A 24,393-nucleotide genomic window follows, 5' to 3' on the forward strand; every position below is an offset into this window, starting at 1 on the left:
AACGATTGTTCTCAATGTTGTGCGTGGTGTGCATAAATAAAGGGAGTTCTCTTAACCTTGACCCTATTCTATTTGGTAATTATGTTATGGTCATGATTATGTTGTTGTTTATACACGTATGTATGTCGTTGCCTGACAAGATCCTGATTGTTTTATGCTAATGTTTATGTATATGTATCTATGTATATATGCCATTGTCCGACAGGGTTGTCAGGGATCATTCTTATGGAGGAATGATTGCTTATGCAGGTGAGTGGCATGACGAGGTTCCTGGTCTTATGGGGAATCAAATGGGGAGAGTAGTCATGACAAATATACGAGGTCAATATCATGTGGATATGAATTGATATTGTATGCTTGTATTATGCCTATGTTTATGTTATGACATGTAACTCTGAGGGATACATCAACTGAATGAAAGTAGTGACATCCGCGGCATGCTAGGATAAGAATGTATGACGAAGAGACACTAGAAGCAAGGTTGCCTAGTAGAGACAGTGTGGTTTTGAATGTGCAGTACTATTGTTGTGTATATGTTGCGCATGTTGTATATTCAGTGATTGTACCTATGGTGATGTGTACATGTAATATATGCAGTATTGTGTATAGATGATGTTGTGTGCTTTTGTATGTATGGTGTTGTGTGTACATTGCGCATGCTGTGCTAAATATAGATGGTGCTATGTAAATGTCAGATATGCTGTGCTATGTACATATTGTACTAAGTGCACGATGGATATGTGGTGTTGTGTGCATATGGTGTTGTGCGCATGTTGGATATGCAATGTTGTGTACATAGGGTGCTATGTACATGTTGTATATGCAACACTATGTACATATGGTGTTGTGTGCATGTGGTGCTATGTACATATTGTGTCTACAAGTGGTGCTATGAGCATGTGGTGTTGTGTACATGTTGTACATATGGTGCTGTGTGCAGGTGGTGTTGTGTACATGTCATGCATGTGGTGTTGTGTACATGTGGTGTCATGTACATGTGCATGTGGCGTTGTGTATGTCTAGTGTTGTGTACATGTTGTACAAGTGGTATGATGTACATGTGGCATTGTGTACATGTTGTGCAAGTGGTTCCATGTACTTGTTGTTCACACAATGTGCAAATGATGTTTTGTACAGGTGGTAATGTGTACTTGTTGTACATATGGTACTGGTGTACATGTGGTATTGTGTGCATGTCATACATGTTGTGTTGCGGGCATGTGGTACTATGCATGTGGTACTATGTATGTGCATTGTGTAGTTGTGGTATCATGACATGTGTGCTCGTTGTGTTGTACTATGTGTAGTACATGTATTGTGTTGTTTGTACGACATGTGTAGGCACATGTATTGTGTGGTGTCGCACATTGTGTGTGGATGTATGTGTTGTGATGTACATTGTGTATGTGTATGTGATTGAAGAAAATAAAAAGGCACTGGGTGTTTCCTGGGTGTGGCAACTGATCTAGTGTGTGTACAAAAAGAACAAACGCAGAAGTAAGGATCGATAAAGGATAAATATCAGTCAGTTTTATTATGCATGTGATCTATGATTCCGACTTGTGATTGTTACATGTGATTTATGATTATGGTTTATGATGATTTCATGCAATTTATGATGGTTGAGTTTGAGCTAACCAGATGTGATATGTTAATTCGTGATGATTTGATCAAATAGTTAGTTTTACTTGTTGCGAAAGAAAGTAAACAGGATTGCAAGTGTACTTTATTAGCGAGCTACCAATGAGGTATGATGTGAATTTATTTCAATTTATTTTAAATCTAATGGAAGTTATGTGCTTGGTATAGGAAGCACGAAAATGCCCAGTTGGGTGGTTGAAACTGACTACAAGAATTAGCAGCATCAGTGAAAGGAATTGGAACATGCAACAATATGTTGGTAAAGCACTTCAGGAGCAGGGCCATTGTGGGACACTGGTACCCAATTGTGTCCATTAATTTCCATGAGCATGTTATGAATGGTATGATGGTTTTAAGGCAGGAATATGCCTTGGTTTTTGGACCTTCCGATGCGAGGAAACCTTGTCGAGGGATGGACTGCCCAGGATTGCGGTAAAGCATGGTTTATATTAATGAGGGTGAGGTGGTTTAGCCTCAGGATGCCCTGGTTGGTTCTTTTGGTTTGAGTCCCACATTCATGCTTGGAATATGGCATGGGGGTGATTGGATGAAGAGAGATTTGGCTTAGCCAATCTATGGTTAGGTGGAACATGGTAGTCCCATACCGGGTTGGCTTTTGCATTCATTAATAAGAGGTTCTTTCCTTGGTATCTTATGTGTAAATGTATTGGTTTATATGTGGATTCTATGGCTAATGTATCCTTGATATTTTTTTGTTATTATGCTGGTTATAAGCATGTATTATGAAAGCGATGATGTATGGCTCTCCTCACGTTTTGATTTGTAAATGAATGAATACTGTATCCATGACCTAATAGATGATAATGCAACTAATGATATAAGGGAACAATGCTTCTTAACGATTCTCAGATAAGTATGAGACCCCTATGCTCAGATATGTTGTTTAAACCTGTAGATTACATATTTGTGACATGTTTGGCGAAATGTCTGTCATAGCTAATAGGGGTCCAGTCTAGTCCTTGTTCAAGTAATTACATTTGTATCCTTATTCTGTTGTTATCTTTCAAGTATTCAGAAAGTGTCATTGAGTTCTAGGCAGTGACCTGGGCTTTGGGCCTGAAAAAGTGGCACAAATCCAGGAGTCACAAGGACAGGTATGAGGAGAAAAGTCCCCATATGCATGCATACCCATGTTGTGGAAGCGTCCAGAGCCTCCCAGACACACCCTTGCCCATATCAAGGGAGCGTCTAGGGGTTTGATGCACTAAAAATTTATTTGGTCTCAGGGGTTGGTCACCTGAGTTGTTGGGATGTATCCTGGGAGTTTTGTTGCTGATGTGGAAGGTCGGTATGGTGTGTTTCCGTCGATTCCACTTCCTTAAGGTGACTTAGGAGGTTGAATCCCATTATAGTGGCCTCTTGTCGCATATTTACCCTGGTTGGTCAGGATGGGGGTGTTACATTTGGTACTTCTTACTAAATGTAAGGTCACAAAAATAAGACTTAAAATTATGCATAGAGTGGCAAACCCCCATTGTGTGCGATAGGAATGAAAAATCTTTAATACACATTGATTACAATAATTTCAAAGTGTGATTAGTGATGATATACAATGATATCTAGTAGATAGTCAAGGTCCTAGGGGGTGATAGATGAGACTTTCTAGTAGGATGAAGAGTGGATCATGTATTACATTGTACATTTATATGTGTACCTCCCATTTCAAGACAATATGTCTAAATCTCACCTAATTTTCCACCTAACTCTATAAACACAATATTCAAATCTAACTAAAGAAAATCATCTGGTTTTACAAATATGAGAGGCCTCAATCCACTTGATAAAATAATAAAACTTTGTAACTAAAACCTTAATTCAAATTGTGATACTATATCTCCATGGGAGGATAGTGACAAGGAAATTTTAGTATTAGTTAGCATCCTTGGCAATTGAAGAGAAAACAAATCTTGGATTGAGGTTTATGAGGAGTGTCACTTGCAAGCTTGCCTAAGAAAGTTATTGAAGTCCAAAAGTATAAAATTTGCCTAGTTTTGTATATGGCATTTCATCGTGAAACCTAGTTAGGATGCAATATTTTTTATTTTAAATTCTTCAATTCAAATATGTCATTTAAATACAAGAGAGAGAAATGCCTTTGGGAGATACTCAAGACCCTAACTTAATTGATAACATGAGTTTTTGACAACTTAATTGATAACATGAGATTTTGACAATACTTACTTGTGTATAAATGAACCAATATATCCTTGGAAAAAGGAAATGAAATATTGAATTGTTAATGTTGTTAGTAAATTCTTGTGAGGAAAATAATAGGAGAAGATGGAACTCATATTGATTTCATGTATAGAGAGCAATGCAACTTGCAATTTTGTGTATGAATGTCAGTGCCAATTTGTGTGAATTTTTGTAATCCAGTAACTATAATTTAAATTTTTGTGAGGATGATTCAGGGACTAAGGCTTTGGCAACCCTTACATGAACTTGTTAGAGAAAAACATGATTCACTTTTTTGTCTTTAGGAGATACGTTATCCCTTGTTCACTTGACAAAATTGTTAAACATTGGAAGTAACTAGTCAATCCCAAATCTAACATGGCCATGTTGTGAAAATATAATTTGGTTGCATTTTTGTTTAGAATAGATGAAAATCAAAATTCAAGTGATGATAGATCCCATAAGAATCAACTTGTGGGAGAAGACAAAACATGAACTAGATTCATGGTTTGAAAGTAATGATAATGGTGAATTCACCCAGAGTTTTTCAAGAGTGAAATTGGTTGAGTTAAATGTGATTTCATAACCCTATGTTAGTTGTTCATGAAATTGTTAAAAAAAGATTGAAAGTGCTAGACCCTTAATGAAAAAGGAGTACATCAAAATAATAAGTAAAATTGAAATTAATATGCTATTTTCTTTAATCTTCAAAATAAGATAGAGAAAATAAAATAATTATGACTATAGATAATAAGTTTCATTTAAAAAAAATTAAAATTAAAATTTTGATATAATTAATTTTGTATTGAAAGGAGTAAAATTGGAAAAAAGAGAACGTAAAAACACGAGTTGCTTATTGTATTTTTTTTTTTTATGAACTAGTTGTAATAATAATGATAGCTGTAGCAATGGCGTTTACCGACGTCCCACATGACTTCCTGAAAGGAGTGACGAAGTGGTATATAATGAGCACAGTAGACAGTCTTTGTGCACGACCTTACTTGAACAGGATCTGTTCTATAGGTTGTACATCTTAGTCTGCGTAGATTCCTATACAGACAAGCACAAAAATCCGGAATATGAACGATGGCTCTCGGGCCAGAGCGCGAATACTGTGATGGTTGGGAGTCTCCACTGCCACCCGTCTCTCGATGAACGTCCCGTCTGTGACCTTTCGAGCTCCAGGCGGTGAAGGCCCGAGAGCGTTCTGACGGATTTCCGTTATTTTGTGATTTTTTTATCGCCGCAACAGGGTTTCGCGCACCCTCCAAAGTTTCTGACGGAGACCAGCATGTTAAGAGTGGATTTGGTCGTTAGCATTGTTGTACCTTTATCATTTTTTCTGACGGAGACCAGCATGTTAAGAGTAGATTTGGTCGTTATCATTTCTACCCCCTTATACAATTGGTGAATCGATCCTGTAGTTCGCTCCCGCTCGATGAGAAGGAGGTGCCGATTCTCCTCGGCATCTACAAGTATTTCTGTGTTTTCTTTTTTGAAAGTTTATTGATATGTATTGTTATGAATCTGCTTAGAATTATATGGTATAAAAACACCACCGAGGAGAGAGTCTCAACAGAAACTAGGTGCTGAATACTCTATTACACTATTGATAAGTGAAATCGCATTTGTATATTTCTTATGGCGGTGATCGTTGCTGAAATTCACCTAGTAAAAACCGTGGATGCTTGCCATTACTTAAATAGTTTTTAGAAACAAGACTACTGTTATATTAATTAAAAATGATATATTGCTCCATTATTTAGAAAGTTTGTGGCATCCCCTCCCACTGCTTCCATCCACAGGACAGGTAGCAACGATGCAGCTTTAAATTCGGTTTTGTAGAGGTCATATCGCCACTAAAACCACCAACATAAATCTCCCCGGGAGGACCAGAATAAAATGGAATAACGGGCACAGGTGCAATGGTGAAAATGTAGTGGATTAAACGATCACGGTTTTAACAGAAATTCATGACAATCAGATGCTCATGATCAAATTTAAACAGAAGTTCATGGCAACCAAATGCAAATGATCAGTTTTAAACTTAATCTCACATAGTATGCAAAATACATAGAGTTCCATAACACAAAGTACCATTAATTTTGCATATTCATAAACAACAATAGAGCACTTACCTTTTAATAGGGATTGGTCTAGGAGACTGACTGCATGTGAGATTTTTTCACCAAACAGTAGGTCTCCAACGTAAATGCCACCCTATGAGAGTACTAGGGCGAGAGGATTGAGCTACAGAGGTCAATCTCTCTCATCCCAACCCATTTGCTTTCCCGCTCAGCCAATTTGCACCTTATACAGGCACTCTAGGAATCTCGATTCTCATCTAGCCGTAAATTATTGAACAACTTTGGCACTCTGTTCCATTACCTCACACAACACAACACAAGAAAAATCTCCCTTTTCTCTACTTAGTAATGCCTCGGGGATATTCTTCCCTCTAGTGCTCTTCAGGTGGGCAGAAAGATCCCATTGTGTTGTATGCTTTATGGGATTTCCCCGCAAGATTGATGCTTGGCTCTCAAGCCTTCAAAGAGCAAAAAATGCATAGTGGGTCATAGGTTCCTAACTTGCCCAGTTTGTATGTTCACCTACACCATCAACCTTTTAAATGCGTTCAATCATTGGCTTTAATAAGTTGAATAGGTTCATTTAAAGCCCATACTAGAAACTAGATGAGATCTAAGGATATCACTTTGCAATATAGGATTTACTTTCCTATGGGCCATCTTTCCTCTTCCCACCGGGTGGAATCTTAACCTCTCTCTTTCCTCTTCCCACCGGGTGGAATCTTAACCTCTCTTGTGCTCACTGCAACCATCTCACACCATTATATATTATATTTTAATATTAATATTTACATCACTTGAGTTCATAGTGGAACCATCTCAGACCATTATATATTATATTTTAACATTACTATTTACATCTCTTGAGTTCATAGTGGAAAGCCTACCAGATGGTCTATATAAATATATTTATGTCCTACATACTTAGCCATTCAGTAGTTGGGCCTTAACATTGAGCTCCACAATAGCACTCCTTACTATATATTTACATCATTGTTTAACATTACATGGCTTAACTTCTATCATTATAAAAACACACATTTACAATTTATACTTTTTGTGATCCAATACAATCCAGGGATCATTACTGTGGTCTAAGTCACGTATTTTGGGTTTGAGTTTGAGTTTGGGTTTGAAAACTATTAAATTTGATTCAGGTTTTAATTTTCCAATGAAGTTCGAATCGAGTTCGGCTTTAGGTTCAACCATATACATTTTTCAATATATATATATATATATACACACACTTTAGAAACTAAGAGAAGTACCCACCCCTAGGAAGCTTGAAGCTTATGATAAGTTTGTTTGAGCTACCTTCTAGGCAGTGGTATGTTCTTAGTATGGTAAGTCTAGGTTTGGGTTGACAGGTAGCAACAACTTGTGAGGGAAGTTCAAGCGGAGGTTTACATGTAGTAGTGAGGGAAGTGACAGACTGAGAGGGGGGTTTACATGTAGCGAGACCCATGTGGACACTTAAGAGTTGACACTATACATAGACATTGTAGTGGCAAGGGATGCCCGGGACACGACAAAGAAATGGAGATATGCACATCTCTGAAAATGAGAGGTGTGTGTGGGGTTCCCTTGATTTATTTATTTATTTTTATTCAAACTAAACCCTAAGTTGAACCTACAGTTTAACCTCAATTTTTTTTTTTTTTTTCGATTAAATTTGCCTTTTGAGGTTCGACAAACCTCGAAAAACCTCAGCTTTTGGGTAAGGTTCTTTGAATTCTGAAACTGAAGGTTCAAGTTTAGCGAACCTTGTAACTTAGAATGTGGTATTATGAAGTTTCATTGTGCAGTTTTTCAACATTTCACTGTGCAATTTTTCCAAAGTATTGCTTTACATAGTTTCATTGAGCATTAGCTTTATGTGGAGCACAATATATTGCTCCCATATTTCATGGATTTTTAGTTCTTTTAACAAAAACAATTAAATTTGTATTAATAAAATGCCATAGTCAAATTGTATGGCATGTTGGAAATACTGAGAGAGGGGTGAATCAGTATTTCTTATCAATTACTATATTTTTAACTTCACAGAGCATTAATTGTTATTAGCATTAGATAATCATAATCATTCATAAACACCAATCAACAACGCAGAACAATAGAGACAATAGACACATATTTTTAGGTGGAAACCCCTCGGGGACAAAACCATCGAACACTTCTTAATATTTTCCTTTAAAAGATTTACTTCAAGTTTCCAGCTCCCACTGAAGGAGGCTCCAACCCCCTGATTTATAGGCTCCCACTTGGAGGACACTCATACGCCCTGTTTACCAGCTGCAGCCAGAAGGATGATCCAACGTCCTTGTTTTTAGGCTCCAACCTGACAGAGGCTCCAATGCCTTGTGCAGGCTCCAACCTGCCCTAACACCACCCTGCCACCCTGAAGTGTTCTCAACCTACAACCAAAAGGATACTCCACTCTCCTCCCTTGCACCACCCTGCTACCCTAATTAGCCGACGGACCACGTTTCACAATTTCAGACTAGATCCACCATATCTAACCATTGCTCAATACTACCATGCTCTTAATGCCACCGTTGCTCCTAACAAGATCACTGACATAGATAAAGGTCACTGTCATAGTCATGGTTCACTGTATAGTCAAAGGTCACTGCCACTCATCAAGGTTTGTTGTCATGTCAAGAGATTGTAGTCATATCAAGATTCTCTGACAAAGAGATCATCATCATGTCATTATCATGGCATACTTTAATGTTAATATCATTACTATCATCTCAATGTCACTGTAATGTATTATATAACAAGATGTTAAAATTGACAACTAGGGCCAAACTCCACGTAGGTCATCTTATTTATGGCAACTGATATTTTTCTTGGATCCCTCTCATCGAGAGGTGTAGGATTGATTTAAACATCATCTGATTCCGTATTCATGGAGTTATGAATTTATTTGTGTTATAAGACAATTCGCCAAGGTTGGCCAGCAACCAAATAAACCCCACATGTGCTCAAGTTTTTATTATAAAAGGAGATGACTTGAGAGTCATTTTACACACACACTTCTATCTTGATTTCTCTCCACTTGTCTTAGGTTTTAGTGGAAGAGAAATCTAGGAGTGGAAGCCCTAGATGTTGGAGGAAAAGAGGCTGCCCTAGCCGCATCTAAGAAGGCAGCCCTAACGCTATCAAAGAAGACATCCCTAACACTATCAAAGAAGGAGCCCTAACCTATACGCTGGTCAAGAAATAGCCCTATACGCTGATCCATACATAGATGCAGTCAAGGAAGATAATAGCATGCCCTAGTGACAACATTAGAAGGCTGCCCTAGACATCGTGGAAGGGTTGTATGGATAACATATCTCTGAGGTAAGTTTAAGGGCTAAAAGCAGTTGGTTTAAGGTCTGTTTGAGGGTGAAGGAGGGTCGAGTTCCCTTGCTGGAAGAGCCATAGTCATAGGACTGATTTGAGGGTAGTTTAGTGACACGTTGGAGCAGTGTTACCTTACAAATCAGGCCGCAGACTATAGGTGAGTTTCATGATAGTTTTGTGCATGATTTTGGGGCGTATATCTCTGTTTATAGGGCCGCAGCGAGGGATTGCTACAACAACAGTTGGGAGATAAAGTTTAGGTGGTTGAGAGGCCTAGAAAGGACCTCCTAATTAGGCCGTAGTCATTTCTAAGGATAGCAAGGCAAAACATGGGTATTCTCCCTATACATTAGGCTTGTTGGTGTGCCCTAACCACACTGTTACATGCACAAAACCCTAGGCGAAAATTAGTAGTAGCATGCAACAAATTGAGGGTTGTTTGTGGACTAATAGATAGATGCAAGGCGACTAGTACAACAGTGCTGGTAAATAGGACAACTGGGCTACATGGTGCTGCTAAGATGTTGGGACAACAATGATATTGTGCAACAATGTTCAATAGGACAACAACATGATGAGAGAGAACAATGATGGGACAACAATGACATTGTGCAGTAGTGGCACAATGGGACAACAAGCATGAACAACATGGCAAAAATAATAAGTAAAATTGAAATTAATATGTTATTTACTTTAATCTTCAAAATGAGATAGAGAAAATAAAATAATCAAGATTATAGATAATATGTTTCATTAAAAAAATAAAAATAAAATTTTTGATATAATTAATTTTGTATTGAAAGGAGTAAAATTGGAAAAAAGAGAATGTAAAAACACGAGTTTCTTATTGTATTTTTTTTGATGAAGTTGTTGTAAAAATGATCGCTGTAGCAATGGCACTTTAATGATGTCCCACGTGACTTCCTGAAACGGATGACGAAGTGGTATATAACGAGAGCAGTGGACATTCTTTAACCACGACCTTACTTGAACAGGATCTGTTCTATAGGTTGTACGTCTTAGTCTGCGTAGATTCCTATACAGACGAGCACAAAAATCCGGAAGATGAATGATGGCTCTCGGGCCAGAGCGCGAACACTGAGATGGTTGGGGGTCTCCACTGCCACCCATCTCTCGATGAACGTCCCGTCTGTGACCTTTCGAGCTCCAGGCGGTGAAGGCCCGAGAGCGTTCTGACGGATTCCCAATGTTTTGTGATTTTTAATCGCCGCAACAGGGTTTCGCGCACCCTCCAAAGTTTCTGAGGGAGACCAGCATGTTAAGAGTAGGGTTTGGTCGTTAGCATTGTTGTACTTTATCATTTCTACCCCTTATACCATTGGTGAATCGATCCTGTAGTTCGCTCCCGCTCGATGAGAAGCAGGTGACGATTCTCTTCGGCATCTACAAGTATTTCTGGTGTTTTCTTATTCCATTTTTTGAAAGTTGGTTAATATGCATTGTTATGAACCAGCTTAGAATTATATGGTATAACTGAATTTGCTTCTCCAAAGAGTAAAACACCACCGAGGAGAGAGTCTCATCAGAAACTAGGTGCTGAATACTCTATTACACTATTGTACATGTAATCACTTCTTGAAATAAATATTAAGTTGATAAATATATGGGTGGATGCTTTGATCTTTAACGTACTTTGCACTGTGTGTGCCTGCTGTTTGGCACAGCTAAAAAAATGTTTAATGGGGCAACCAGATTTTAGTGATAAGTGAAATCGCATTTGTATATTTCTTATGGTGGTGATCGTTGCTGAAATTCACCTAGTAAAAACCGTGGATGCTTGCCATTACTTAAATCGTTTTTAGAAACAAGAATACCGTTATATTAATTAAAAATGATTTATTGCTCCATGATTTAGAAAGTTTGTGGCATCCCCTCCCACTGCTTCCATCCACAGGACAGGTAGCAACGATGCAGCTTTAAATTCGGTTTTGTAGAGGTCATATAGCCACTAAAACCACCAAAATAAATCTCCCCGGGAGGACCAGAATAAAATGGAATAACGGGCACAGGTGCAATGGTGAAAATGCAGTGGAATTAAACAATCATGGCTTTAACAGAAATTCGTGACAATCAGATGCTCATGATCAAATCTAAACAGAAGTTCATGGCAACCAAATGCAAATGATCAGTTTTAAACTTAATCTCACATATTGATATTATGCAAAATACATGGAGTTCCATAGCACAAAGTACCATTAATTTTGCATATTCATAAACAACAATAGAGCACTTACCTTTTAATAGGGATTGGTCTAGGAAACTGACTGCATGTGAGATTTTTTCACCAAACAGTAGGTCTCCAACGTAAATGCCACCCTATGAGAGTACTAGGGCGAGAGGAATGAGCTACAGGGGTCAATCTCTCTCATCCCAACTCATTTGCTTTCACGCTCAGCCAATTTGCACCTTATACAGCACTCTAGGAATCTCGATTCTCATCTAGCCGTAAATTATTGAACAACTTTGGCACTCTGTTCCATTACCTCACACAACACAAGAAAAATCTCCCCTTTCTCTACTAAGTAATTCCTCGGGGATATTCTTCCCTCTAGTGCTCTTCAGGTGGGCAGAAAGATCCCAATGTGTTGTATGCATTATGGGATTTCCCTGCAAGATTGATGCTTGGCTCTCAAGCCTTCAAAGAGCAAAAAAATGCATAGTGGGTGATGCTTGGCTGTCAAGCAAAATGCATAGTGGGTGATAGGTTCCTAACTTGCCCAGTTTGTATGTTTAGCTACACCATCAACCTCTTAAATGCATTCAATGATTGGCTTTAATAAGTTAAAGAAGGTGAATAGCTTCATTTAAGGCACATACTAGAAACGAGATGAGATCTAAGGATATCACTTTGCAATATAGGATTTACTTTCCCATGGGCCCTCTTTCCTCTTCCCACCCGGTGGAATCTTAACCTCTCTTGTGCTCTCTGCAACCATCTCAGACCATTATATATTATATTCTAATATTAATATTTACATCACTTGAGTTCATAGTGGAACCATCTCAGACCATTATATATTATATTTTAACATTACTATTTACATCACTTGAGTTCATAGTGGAAAGCCTACCACATGGTCCATATAAATATATTTATGTCCTACATACTTAGCCATTCATTAGTTGGGCATTAACATTGAGCTCCGCAATAGCACTTCTTACTGGATATTTACATCATTGTTTAACATTACATGGCTTAACTCCTATCATTATAAAAACATACATTTACAATTTATACGTTTTGTGATCCAATACAATCCAGGGATCATAACTGCGGTATAAGTCACATAAGTTGGGTTTGAGTTTGAGTTCGGGTTCAAAAACTATTAAATTTGATTCAGGTTCAAATTTTCCAATGAAGTTCGTATCAAGTTCGGGTTTAGGTTCAACTATATATATATATATATATATATATATATATATATATATATATATACTTTAGAAACTAAGAGAAGTACCTGCCCCTAGGAAGCTTGAAGCTTATGATAAGTTTGTTTGAGCTACCTTATAGGCAGCGGTATGTTCTTAGTATGGTAAGTTTGAGTTTGGGCTTAGAAGTAGCAACGACTTGTGAGGGAAGTTCGAGCGGAGTTACATGTAGTAGTGAGGGAAGTGATGGACTGAGAGGGGGGTTTACATGTAGGGAGACCCATGTGGACACTGAAGAGTTTACACTATACATAGACATTGTAGTGGTGAGGGATGCCCTGGACACGACAAAAAATGGAGATATGCACATCTCTGAAAATGAGAGGTGTGTGTGGAGGTCCCTTGATTTGTTTATTATTTTTATTCAAACTAAACCCTAAGTCGGACCTACAGTTTAACCTCAATTTATTTTTGATTAAATTTTCCTTCGAGGTTCGACAAACTTGGACAAACCTCAGCTTTTGGGTAAGGTTCTCTGAATTCTAAAACTGAAGGTTCAAGTTTAGCGAACCTTGTAACTTAGAATGTGGTAGTATGAAGTTTTATTGTGCAATTTTTCAACGTTTCCCTGTGCAAATTTTCCAAAGTATTGGTTTACATATTTTCATTAAGCATTAGCTTTACATGGAGCATGATACATTACTCCCATATCATGGATTTTTCATTCTTTTAACAAAAACAATTAGATTTGTATTAATAAAAAGGCGTAGTCGAGCTATATGGCACAATGTTCTACAGGGACACGTCCCCCCACCTAGGAATCATGATTCCTTTCTTCCTCGTGCTCCAAGGACTTGGGGTTGTCTAGGGGCTGTTTCTCGACACTCCCAAAAATAGGGTACGCACAAAAATTCGGAAGGGGGTCATTTCCTAAAAAAAATGGGTTGATTTTGAGCTGACAACCCAGGTAATATTATTTACATTTATCCAATCTATTCCCCTCTTACAATCTTGGTCGCAATGATCTAAGACAACAAATTCTATTCTATTCGATAACTTTTGTAGGCATTTGCTTCATGCATTGTCACTTGGAGGTTCACACAAGTTGGGGATTGAAAATGACATGGGTTGTGCTAGATGGAAATACCCCAAATCAATCTTTGCCTCCTCTTCCTTCGGATCTTCCAGCCTGCTAGCTTTCAATACACCACTGATGCTTCTACTCACGGCTCAAACATGCTGGTATTTATGAAAACATATATGTGCGTGGACTTAATCTAAGTTGTTAAAGGTGATAGACAATTAATTTTCTCAGATCGTGGATAGGAAAGGACCATATATTAGTGCAACAGTGATGTTGTGTCCCAACTTCGTCGATATTGACTTGATGACGTGAATGATAATATTGATTTTGTTCTGACTTTCCCATTCTCATGGTTGCGAGCCGTGATACATGTTGTTTCATGGGACAAAATTTATGTAAACCCGACAATTTTCTAAATTTCCATGCACTCAGTTTTGTTGAACATGCTAACACGTCACAATCATATTTTGAATTTTAAGAAACACAAAAAACTGTAAAAAGTTCTCATTTATGCAACATTCACTGACACTAATTTTAATTAGCTAACTTTTTAACTACATAAATTTGAATCTTGATGTATGAGACTTGACTTTTATTTCAATATTCACTATTCACGATTGGAACTTCAATATGGTTTAAACTTTTATTTTCATTGTACATTGTTAGAGTTACATGTATGATTGTATCATGCTTTTCGTTTTAAATTTGTTTAAGTTATATGATTCATCGATTTATCCTTCAGGATTTAAGTGTTATATAATGATAAAGACAATTAAATTATAAAATTTCAATGATATATTTATAAGTTTTTAGTATGTTTATTTTACTATTTTTGTCGGGGTCCCTTGTGTTAAGACCTCGACATTCTGTTGAAAAGACTAACTAGGTTCAGTCTTCATAATGACATGTGTAATTATGATTTTATATAATTGATGTAAAGAAGAAAATAAAATTATTTTTGTAATGCTTGAATCATGGGTTTCATGATCAAGGAATTTTATTTTTAGTTAAAGCTCCCATTGTGAGCTATTAGGCTTAGTCATCAAGTCATAAAGTCTAGTGAAGTCAATGTCAAGGATTGAAGACCCATTTGGGCATATAATTCATTGTAAAAGAAAATTTGTTAACCCTCCAAGACCATGTCACAAAGTCACCTTGAAGTCAGCCTAAAGATAATTCTTGAAAGGCATGTCGGCCTTGTCATTAGGAGAAGTCGACTTATTTTGATGGACAAACCACCACTATATATAGGGCAGCTCAGCCTCACTCAAGGACAAAATTTGGTCATGCATCTGAAGCAAGAGAAGGAGTGCGAGAATCACAAGGAGAGCAGTCTCATAACTAGCGAAGCGGAAGGCAAGACGAGCAAAAAGGTGTAACATTGTTTTTGGGTAATTTCTCTTCACATGTGTGGCAAAAATTAGGGTTTCTGCAGTAGGGTTATAACAGTCCCTAGAGAAGCCATTAAGGAAGCCATCAATCATCATTCTTGCTAGCCGCAACCTCAAGAAGAAATCTCCAAGTCAAGTGAAGAAGGAAAGAGTCTCGAAACTACCTCAAATCAAGCTCACACGTGCGAATTGCAGAAGTATAGTCATGCTGAGAATTGCAGGATTGTGGTAGAAGGCTGAAATGTCAGAGTAGCCGAAATCTTTAGTGTAGAAGTCAGATCGACTGTTGTTGACTTGGGTAAGAAGAAGGAGCAATGAAGAAGGGTCTTGTGACTTGGTCTTGGAGAGGTTGATAGGTCAAGGTTCTTGGTCATGGTATTCGTCAATTGAAGTTTCTATAAGAAGAAGAATTCGTTTGGGTTTTCCTCTCAAGTTGGAGAGGTTTTGGCCCTGGCAGGTTGCTTACATCTTGTGTCTCTTGTCTCATTATTGTTTATGGTTTGGTAATTGTTTGATGAAAAAGAACAATATAATAATCTAAGTCAAAGAAGAACCTAATCTAAAGAAGTAAAAAGCATTCACAAGAAGTTATTATCAAAGAGAAATCACCTTATCTTCATGCCCTAGATTTCTCAACATGGTTTGAGAGCTAAGGTGAAAAATCAAGGAAAGGGCCTTTCATCAAGGTACACACAAGCATTCAAGGATCAAATCTTGAAGGACATCAAAGCAAAGTCAAGATCTACAAAGTAGTATCAAAACCCTAGATCGAAGAAGAAGTCTACACCAGAAGAGGTCTTGGGACCACAAAGACCTTGCTCAAGTTGAAGACACCTACAAATCAAAGTATCTTGAAAACTATTCATCTAAGAGAAGAAAGATCAAGGATGTTGTCATCACCTTCAAAAAGTTCTAAGGCAATCTCCCTTTCATTGAAGCAAGGTATTTACCATTGAAAAAGATCATCCAAGAAGCATCAAGACATCATCAAGAAGTCATCATCAATAAGGGCATCACCATCAAAGGATCAAAAGTGATCTCCCTCTCTGTGGAGTCAAGGATAACTCTTGAAGAGAACTATCTTCATCAAGGAGAAGTTCTCTATTATCTATATCATCATCAAATTCAAGAAAGCAGCAAGTGGGAGAAGTATCTTCACAAGTAAGTATATTTATGTCTACATCTGAATCTACCAAAATGCCTTTTTGCAAGGAAAGCAACAAATTGGTTGGGGCTTCAAACTTTCTTGCATGGAAAAAGAGGACAAATCTGAATCTCATCGAAAATGCGGTCAAGGAACATGTCAAAGGCTCAATCACCAAACCTTCAAAAAAATATGCTCAAGCACTTGCAAAGTTTAAGAAAGGGGAAGTAAGGGCTCAAAGGATTCTCAGAGAATCCATCAAGGATCCCCTCATCCCATATGTATCTAAACTCAAAACTTCAAAAGAAATATATGACAAACTAGTAGAGTTGTTTTACGTAAGCACTACAGGAGAAGTCATCTCATTAAGGCAAGAACTCTACAAGCTAAGGATATCAAAAGAAGAAGGAATAACATCATACTTTATAAGGATATCTAAAATAAGGGATCAACTTCAAGATCTGGGAGAAATAATTCCTGGCAAGGAGATGACCATCGTAGTACTAGATGCACTACAAGAGGAGTGGGGTAACTTTACTTCAAGAATTTATGGGAAGAAAGAAGCTACTCCATTCCAGGATCTATGGTCACTATGCAAGGTTGAAGAAACCAGGTTGAAGGCAAAAATTGATGTAGAATCAAATGAGCAAACTCAAGCATATGCTGCTATGGCAAAGAGGAAAGGGAAGTTTGGGAAATTTGGTCCTCAAAAAAGAAAGAAGAACATGGCAAAGGTTCAATGCTATGGATGTCAAGAATATGGGCATTACAAGAGAGATTGTCCTAAGCTCAAGAAGGACAATAACAAAAGAAGTAGAGAAGAAGCTCATATTATCGAAGAAGTGGAGGAAGCTGAAAAGAAGAAATTCAAGGAGGAAGTAAAAGATCTCTACTATGATTGAGATAGTTTTCCTCACCTAGTTCTTTTCAAGTTTTTGTTTCAAGTTTTCTGTTGTAAGATATGACTATCATGAGTCACTAAGAAATAATGATAGGATGCATCATGGCATCATAGAAGCATTAAAAGCAAGATCTTGTGACATCATCATAGAGAAGCATAAAAGAAAATTGAAATAGAAGTCTATGGCAGTGGCCTATGGAAGAATATAGCTCTTGGTAACCTCATTAGAAGCATAAGTGGTACTTATGCAAAAATAAAAAGTCATCTAGTACAAATCCCATCATACATCAGTTAAAAGGAAGCATCTGTTGGATGAGGATACTTAAGATCCTCTATTGGAATCTTCATCGGAAGGTTCACCAATCAAAAGGAAGCAAGTGTTTCATCAAGAATTCCAACTTGTAGGAATTCATGGAAGGATGGTATGATGTCAAAAGAAGTGAAGTAGATCAAGGAATTGAAGATCTTTCAATCAAGGAAGCTGCTGAAGGAAGTCTAGATGACCTAAAGGAAAATGAGGTATGTATGCTTGTATTTGATAATGTAGAGTCATGTCATATGGTTGCAGGTAACATGGGTAAATTCTCTATCTCGAGAGCATGATCAAAAGAAAGGATCTCCTCCTTTGAAAGGATGCAGGAAGGCATGGGTCACACATCGACTAGATGAAATCAACATAATATGTCCTCATATGAAATATGAGGTGGTTGACGAAAATTGGAGGAACTCTGATCGGAAGTTTTGGGAAAAAGAAATGTGTGAAGAAAGAAAGGAAGAAATCATGAAATATGGAACTATGGAAGAGGCGATCAACATCCAAGGAATGAACGATTTGACTATGATATCTCCATGAAAGATATGAAAACCTTGATGAAGTCTGAAAAATGAAGAGACCCTTGATAGTATATATCTTTTGGAGATGTGTCAATATGTATGTCGGATGTTGATGATGCAAACAAAAAGACGTCATGATGAAAGACCATCACAAAGGTAATTTTGATTTAATGTTCGTTTCTTACTTTTGAATATATCTAGATGGGCTTATGTAGGGATGTTAAGGGAAGAACTGTGGAAGTCTTCTACAACTAACAATCATGTGGCAAGAAGAAAGGTCCTTAAGGAAACATGATATGAAGAAAGGAAACATGGCATGAAGGAAGGCCAAATATGGACTAATGGATCACTTTCAAATGAAAGAAATGATGAAATGAATCATGGATGAAGGTGATGGATGGTTTGTGCCCTACGAAGAAGTCCCAAAATATGTAGACTCTATGACAAAGAAGAAATTCATGACATCAAAAGAAGGAGTTCTACAAGCAGTTGGTTGTCCCATGATCTCCACCTGAAGAGCTGTTGAAAGCAAGTCCTTGGTCAAGAGGGAGCTTGGTCAAGTCCCTATTTAAGAGGGAGCTTGGGTACATTCTTGTTTATAGGAATGGGTACATTCCTTCAGTGGAATGGGTATTTCCTCCCTAAATTGAGAGGGAGAGATAGAGACATCATTCTTGTCTTCACTTGGGAAGATAGAATGGAGGATTGGGTAAATATCTGGCATCCGATACTCTTTGAGGATGAGTTAGGGCATCCAAGATAAGAGTAGTCATAGAGGACCGATATTCTTTGAAGACTGGGAATCTAGGATAAGAATAGTCCTAGTGGAACATACTATGAGAGAACCCGAGTGGGGTATGTTTCGAGAGAGACAATGATGAGGGTGTCTATACATTATTGGTCTCGCCAGCATTGAGCTCTAATATTATGGAGAGATAGAGTTGTTAGTCAAGGCCTTGCTATCTGACAATGCTGGATGATATGATGCTATATAGATAGGTTACCAATTTGACTCTTCTTATGAGAATTCTTCAGATTGAGAATGTCCAAGTACCTTTTGTAAATTATGAATACCTCCCTAGTTAAGAGGGAGTGTTGAAAAGTGTAACTAGGTTCGGTCTTCATAATGACATGTGTAATTATGATTTTATGTAATTGATGTAAAGAAGAAAATAAAATTATTTTTGTAATGCTTGAATCATGGGTTTCATGATCAAGGAATTTTATTTTTAGTTAAAGCTCCCATTGTGAGCTATTAGGTTTAGTCATCAAGTCATAAAGTCTAGTGAAGTCAATGTCAAGGATTGAAGACCAATTTGGGCATATTATTCATTGTAAAAAAAAATGTGTTAACCCTCCAAGACCATGTCACAAGCTCACCTTGAAGTTGGCCTAAAGATAATTCTAAAAAGGCATGTTGGCCTTGTCACTAGGAGAAGTCGGCTTATTTTTGATGAAAATACCACTATATGTAGAGCAGCTCGGCCTCTCTTGAGGAAAAAATTCGGTCAAGCATCTGAAGCAAGAGGAGTGTGAGAATCACAAGGAGAGCAGTCTCATAACCAACGAAGTGGAAGGCAAGAGGAGTGAAAAGGTTTAGCACTATTTTTGGGTAATTTCTCTTCACACGTGGCAAAAATTAGGGTTTCTATAGTAGGGTTATAACAATCCCTAGGGAAGCCATTAAGGAAGCCACCAATCATCATTCTTGCTAGCCACAAACTCAAGAAGAAATCTCCAAGTCAAGCGAAGAAGGAAAGGGTTTCCAAACGATCTCAAATCAAGCTCACACATGCGAATTGCAAAAGTACAGTCAGGACGAGAATTGAAGGATTGTGGTAGAAGGCCGAAATGTCAGAGTAGCTAAAATCTATAGTGCTAGAAGTTAGATTGACTATTTTTGACTTGGGCAAGAAGAAGAAGCAATGAAGAAGGGTCTTGTGACTTGGTCTTGGAGAGGTTGATAGGTCAAGGGTCTCGATCTTGGTATTTGTCAATTGAAGTTTCTATAAGAAGAAGAATTTGTTTGGGTTTTCCTCTCAAGTTGGAGAGGTTTTTGGTCCTGGATGATCGCATACATCTTGTGTCTCTTGTCTCATTATTGCTTATGGTTTAGTAGTTGTTTGATGAAAATAACACTATAATAATCTAAGTCAAAGAAGAACCTAATCTAAAGAAGTAAAAAGTGTTCACAAGCAGTTATCATCAAAGAGAAATAATCTAATCTTCATGCCCTAGATTTCTCAACAACCTCCCCGCCCCCACATTTCCTAAAAATTGGTGGGGATCTTTTGCATAGGCAGCTCCTGCGTATCCCTGCTCCCCCGTCCCCACGTCCTAGAAACTTGGTGGAACATTGGAATGGCATGTTGTAAATACTAAGAAGGGGGTGAATGAATATCTCTTATCAATTAGTATATTTTTAACTTCATAGAGTATTAGTTGTTATTAGCATAAGAGAATCACAATCATTCATAAACACCATTCAGCGATGCAAAACAATAGAGATAGTAGACACAAATTTTTAGGCGGAAACCCATCCGGGACAAAAACCATCGAACACTTCTTAATATTTGGTTTTAAAAGATTTACTTCAAGTTTCCAGCTCCAACTGAAGGAGGCTCCAACCCCTTGATTTATAGGCTCCGACTTGGAGGATGCTCCTACGCCTCGTTTACCAGCTGCAGCCAAAAGAACGCTCCAACGTCCTAGTTTTCAGGCTCCAACCTGACGGATGTTCCAACACCATATTTACCAACTGTTATTGGATGGATGCTCCAAAGCCCTGTGCATGCTCCAACCTACCCTAACACCACCATGCCACCCTGAAGTGTTCTTAGGCTCTAACTTGAAGGAAAATCCACTCTCCTCCCTTGCACCACCCTGCCACCCTAATAAGCCGACGGACCGCATTTCACAATTTTCAGAATAGATCCACCAGATCTGACCATTGCTCAATACTACTGCGCTCTTAATGCTACTGCTCCTGCTATCAAGATGACTGACATAGATAAAATGTAATTGTCATAGTTATGGTTCACTGTATAGTCAAAAGTCATTGCCACTCATCAAGGTTTGTTGTCATGTCAAGGGATTGTAGTCATATCAAGATTCTCTGACAAGGAGATAATCATCATGTCATTATCATTGCATACTTTAATGTTAATACCATTATTATCATCTCAATGTCACTGTAATGTATTATATACCAAGATCACTGTCAAACATCTGTCATCACCATATCAGAACACCATCACTGTCATAATCATATAGAACACTGTCAAATCAAGGGTTATGGTCATGTCAAGTCATGTCATATGTCCAAGGTACCGTCGCTGTCAAAGTCACATATCAAGGCCTTGGTTGTGTTAAGGTCACTGGTATATCAAAGATCTCTGTTATGTATCACAACTATAGCCAAGCATCATTTAACACTGTAGGTCATTGCTAAGATTGTTGCATTCATGTCACTGATATAGGGTTACTTACAACACATTCACTGTCATATATAGAGTTATTGCCTAGGTCTGGTTTTGAACAAATCTCATTCAATCTATTTGAAGAAACCTTCAGAAATATTGAAACTTAAGTCCTCAATGATCCAGATTTGTCCATATCGATGCTACATACAGTTGTCATTGAGATCTCATAATATCATCAAACTAGCTTCATATGGACCATCTCTTCTTCAGATCATCAGTATACTGGTATGTCTCTGTCTAACTCAATCAAATACATATATTGATGCTACAGGTTGCTAGCTTGTATACATTGATCTTCTAAGTATATGTCCTGTTAAAAAAAAACCCAATGGTAACAGTCAATACGATGCCTCCCTCTAGCTCAGTCTTCTGCAATCAAAACTTCAAATTTCAGATTATACTTTAATACTTAAGCAAGTGTTGTGTGTGGACTCCATTCTTGTTAGACATTGTCAAGAGAAACTATGGCCTCAGGTCTGCAAACCATTGTTGCCACTGAATATTATCAAGGTCCTACTGTCATAAGTACAAGGATTTTAGCCAAGGCATCAAAGTCATCAATGTTACAAGATATAGTCACTGAGGTCACGGTCTCATCATCATAAGGTGACTGTCAACAACCTTACTGTTTCATTGTTAATGTTGTTGTTGTCACACTGTCAATTTCACACCAAGGGTCACTTAACACTCACTGTTTAATAGCAACAAGTTCCTGAAGATGTCTTTAACCTGTAACAAAACTCATATTTAGTGATCATGGTGGTTTTATATGAGACTGTTTACACTTCAGCCATGTATATCCAACTTATCCTCATCTCTCCTTTTTGCAATTCTGAAGGCATTATTTCTGTGTATTTAGGTGCCCAAAGTCTGAAATCCAATTAATAATTTTCTATGTTAGGTTGCGTTCAACTCTTCTAACGGACTGGAAAACTGATCCGAATTGGATCCTTGAAAGTTATCAGAGTTCTATGACTGTTTCAAATTACGTCAGACTTCAAAATCTTGTGAACAACAAGCTATCAGGAAGGACCTCTGGACAGTGGCAGTTGTAGCCAACACGGAACAACGAGGACCCTCGGTCAAAGCGCGCTGACCGTTGGCCCATGGAGACCGCGCAGTGGCGCAAACTAGCAAATAGGGAGTCCAGATTAGAAAACAGAGGTTGTTTCTGATGCGCGATTAGCGCAAAGCATGCATCGCAGGATAAAAACCTCAAAGAAGGAAAAGCCCCGACACCTGGTCATGTGAAAAACAGGGAAAACCATGGGAAAAGCGCTAAAACCGACAGGTGGGTCCTACGCTCCAAAACCGGCGAAATATTGGAGGCATTTCGGGCGGTAAGCGGGTTTGGCAGAGGACCAAGCGATGCCATACACTGAATGACGCGTGTCCGGCGGATGAGAGAGAAAACCGCTCTCATCGTAGGGTAACGGTCGAGCAACTCACCCGTGCGATAAAAGCGATGACCGTAGGATCTGGAGGCCCTAGATCAATGGCGGAGATTGCACCCGATGGGAGACCGGATTTGACGGAAGAATAGGCTGAGGCATATGACATTTGGGGTCCGACATGACTGATGAGTTGGCAGATGAATCATTTCACAGAATAACCAAAGTAACGACCGTTCGAGGAAGAGCTGGCGCTTAGTTTGTAAGGAGATAAGTGGCCAACTCTCTGTGAAATGTTACACAGTGGCAATGACACAGAAGTAGGGAATTCCAGTAGACAGAGGCAGGCGATCCGAAGAGCCGAAAGAGGAAGCGAACAGTCAAGGGACGGATTGGCTTTAAGCCACGAATAGACAGAGAACAGAAGGGAGACAGAATAGAGAGTGAAGCAAGAAGCAGCGAACAGAGAAGTCGAGCTAACTTGTAGAGCTAAGGCATCATCGAGCAGACAAAACCGAGAAGGCTTAAGAGGTTCAAGCAATCCCTGTGAGGATATTTGTTGGGAACTGAGTACCAAATTGGACTCATCCCATTAAGACCAGTTGAGGTCGAGACTTGGTAAGGGGGAGTCTATGTACTCTAGTGGCTGAGGAATCCAAGTACCACCCTACTAAGCATCATCTGTTCCAGGAGACTCAAATTGAGCTCCTCATTGTAAAAACTCTGCTTAAAGACAATAAGAAAAAGGCCCCCACTAAGAGCTAGACCAGGAGACGTAGCCCAGGAGGATTGGGTGAGCTCCTTATTAAGTTGTTGTGTTTCTCTTACTATTTTCCAATTGCATGTGTGTTTCGCAATCTTATCAATCCGTTGCTTAAAATAACATAGGCATGTCCCAACGCAGGAGTTTGTAATACCTACATTAATTAACTGAGATCATTCATAAGTGATTTTAAAATCAAGTGGTATCAGAGCTATAGGTTGTTAAGGTTAGACAAGCTTGTGCTAGATTTAGCTGTTGAATGCTAATTAGATCAAAGCTTAAATTAGGAGAAGGAGAGTTGGTCGAAACTAATCCTAAAATTGGAAGAGTCTATCCTCAGAAGACAATGTCAGAGGAAGGTTCTGTGGGGCCAGACCCTCAATTTATAGATAGTTTCTTGGCCATAAGGTCCATGGTAGAGGAAATGTACAAGGAATTTAGAAAACATAAAGATGAAGATTCATCAGGCTCGAAACAAGATAAAGGAGAAGAAGAGTCTCTCCTCCATGACCACTCAAAAGGCAAAGGGAAAGAAGAAAGCTTTCTCACACCTCCTAATAGCCCTGAACATAAAAAGAAGACATCTTTGATTAAACTAGATATTAAATTTGATTTACCAATATATGATGGAGAGTTGAATGCAGAAAAGTTGGACAATTGGATCAGACAAATTGATGTTTATTGCAGAGTGTAGAATATTGATTCAAACAAGAACAAGATTCAGTGGGCCAGCCTACG

The 24,393-nt window shown here is 38.3% G+C and overlaps 2 non-coding genes across 2 annotated transcripts; both read left to right on the plus strand.

Moving 5' to 3' along the window:
• The first annotated feature begins 4,828 nt into the window (after nt 1-4,828).
• LOC149221854 (small nucleolar RNA U3) lies at nt 4,829-5,054 on the plus strand. The gene has a single exon (XR_016249861.1). It is a non-coding gene; the product is annotated as a small nucleolar RNA U3 (small nucleolar RNA).
• A 5,198-nt stretch (nt 5,055-10,252) lies between these two features.
• On the plus strand, nt 10,253-10,478 carry LOC149221855 (small nucleolar RNA U3). The gene has a single exon (XR_016249859.1). It is a non-coding gene; the product is annotated as a small nucleolar RNA U3 (small nucleolar RNA).
• Nucleotides 10,479-24,393: the final 13,915 nt, after the last annotated feature.

Source organism: Pinus tabuliformis, chromosome Q (assembly GCF_031772625.1).
Source record: "Pinus tabuliformis cultivar Carrire ecotype Pingquan chromosome Q, CPIR1, whole genome shotgun sequence".
NCBI classification, from domain to species: Eukaryota; Viridiplantae; Streptophyta; class Pinopsida; order Pinales; family Pinaceae; genus Pinus; species Pinus tabuliformis.